The following is a 2342-nucleotide window of genomic DNA, read 5'->3' on the forward strand; positions in this document are numbered from 1 at the left end:
TTTACAGCAAATTGCCATGAAAATGCATTTACTTCAAAATGACACGTTTTATTTAACGTGTTTCTTAGAATGAATTTGTAAATTGATATCCATCAAAAGAAAAGTCAAATTAATCCATCTATCCAGTTAGTATTAACAAAACAATTTAAGTCAGTTCCCAACTTAACAGCTACAAGTAATATGTACTCGGATATTACGAGTAAACCTGTCGCTTTTTTCCTTACCTGACCATGTTTAGGTCAGAAATAGAAAATACTGTTAGGTTAATTTGCTTCTCTAGATTCTCCTTGTGTGTTTATGCTTTTATGTAAAATTGACTAGCAAAACAAAAGTACCTATTTTATTGATAAAAGAAATTTGGTAGCAAAATTTACTTGAGTTTGATTGTTAAATCAACTCTTCTTAGTCAATCAACTTCGAAGCTTTCCAAGTATGGTTCTTAAAGTCCTTGTAAATTTTGTTTTTCTGTATCAGTATATCATTTACAAATTTTATATTCAAAAAAAATTTTGTATAGGGGTTTGAATTTTGTGTTGCTTAGCAACAGCTCTTAAACATCACTGCTCATAGTTGAAGTGAATGGTCAACAATTAGAGAACTCTGTCATTTTTCTAAAGTCGTGCAATCAGTGGCTGACTAAATACACTTTTGCCCAACTGTATTTCAGTGATTTATACGTCTCCCTTTTTTTTTTTTTTTACATTAAAGCTCTCTGTGTTTTCCAACAGAAATAGGAGCTCCTATGATTCCTTTGATGGTCACGACCCCATCCAGGAAGAATATTTAAGGAATAGCAGAGGTCTCACAAACTCCAGACATAGTTATGCCGAAATCAGTGGAGCACCCACCACATTTACTGAGTTTGTCCCACACATGCTTTCCCTCTTTTCAGGTCTTCCTTATAGCAGCAGCTGGCCAGAGTTGAGGAAGCGCAGCAAGCGCTACAGGGAACTATGCTCCCGCAAAAGAAGAAGGAGCCTCAGTTGCAGCGCCATCCCCCGTCAGACGGATATACATGGCAGAATACTGCCCCAAACCGTCCCCTGACCACTTCATTCCCTACAGCCTGTCCCCATCAATATGTTAGTTATGTTAGTAATTTTCTGTAGTGTTTCCTTCCTGTTTTTAGGCAGACACCAATAATTCTCTTCTTATCTTTTTTCCTTAATTGTTAAGTATCCTGTGAAAGATCAGTGTGGAGGAAACCCCAACCCCCCTCTTCCCCCTCCCACTTCTATGACCGTTTGATTTTTTTCTTCCTCCACTGTTTGTAGTTTTGTTTAAAATGTATTTGTTAATGGTTTTAAAGTTAAAAAATTAAAATGTTATTTTGGTTCTAGTATCTTGTCTTTGTTCATTTGTGGGCTCTTTCTGGTTGAAAGTCTGATAATCTGCTTTATTTTATCCTTTTGTGTTCCTTCAGGCATCTGAGAAGGGCTAATGTGATTTTCAAATGAAATAATTTTAAGATGGTAGTTAAAACTGTTTAGATTTTATTTAGGGATATTTAAGCAATTACATTGCTGTTGTTAAATAATAACTAAATAATCACAAACATGCTTCAAAAAAGATATTTTTGAATGCTTTCCGTAAGTTCCTTATATATATGGTATGCTTAGTATGCTTTCACTATATATATATATATATATATATATATATATATATATATATATATATATATATATATATATATATATATATATATATATATATATATATATATATATATATATATATATATAGTGAAAGCATACCAAGCCATCTAGATTCAACAGTAAATGGGGCATTTTGTGTGACCACCAGGGGCAGAGCTAGATTGGGGGTCAGGGGTGGCCCAGCCACCCTTAGCCAATCATTGGCCACCCATGTAGGCACCCCTACAATTTATTTCCCTCTAATACAGATGGTGACAACAGTAATACTCTCAAGTGCAATATTCAAAACATTTTAATTGTTCATATATTAACAATTACTTGACAACAAAAACACTGTGGTTAATTCTGCACATCAATATACTAACGTTAAAGATGATATGTACAGAATTCAAGCAGAAATAGATTTTGTGTTTTATGAGGTAAAGGGAAAATGATGTGTCTCTGTAAGTCATCTAGGAGTCTTCAGTGAAATCATAGATACATAACTATTTTAATAAAAACGTTAATAAATAATCAATTTATGTAGATATTAGTATTTGTAAATATCAATTTTATGCAGAATGATTACTGATAAAAGTAGGTAGGTAATGACAATGGAAAAGATGTTCGTCCAAAACTCAAACCAAAAAGAATTTTACCCACTATATCTTTTATCTAGAAAGGGCAGATGTTTGAATATATTTATCT

At 33.0% G+C, this 2342-nt stretch overlaps 1 long non-coding RNA gene across 1 annotated transcript; it reads left to right on the forward strand.

The window, feature by feature from the left end:
* Positions 1–718: 718 nt before the first annotated feature.
* Positions 719–1342, forward strand: LOC119799175. Its single transcript, XR_005282815.1, has 2 exons — positions 719–799; positions 893–1342. It is a non-coding gene; the product is annotated as an uncharacterized LOC119799175 (long non-coding RNA).
* The last annotated feature ends 1000 nt before the right edge of the window (positions 1343–2342 follow it).

Source organism: Cyprinodon tularosa, unplaced genomic scaffold (assembly GCF_016077235.1).
Source record: "Cyprinodon tularosa strain WSP-4 unplaced genomic scaffold, ASM1607723v1 ctg651, whole genome shotgun sequence".
Taxonomy (NCBI): Eukaryota; Metazoa; Chordata; class Actinopteri; order Cyprinodontiformes; family Cyprinodontidae; genus Cyprinodon; species Cyprinodon tularosa.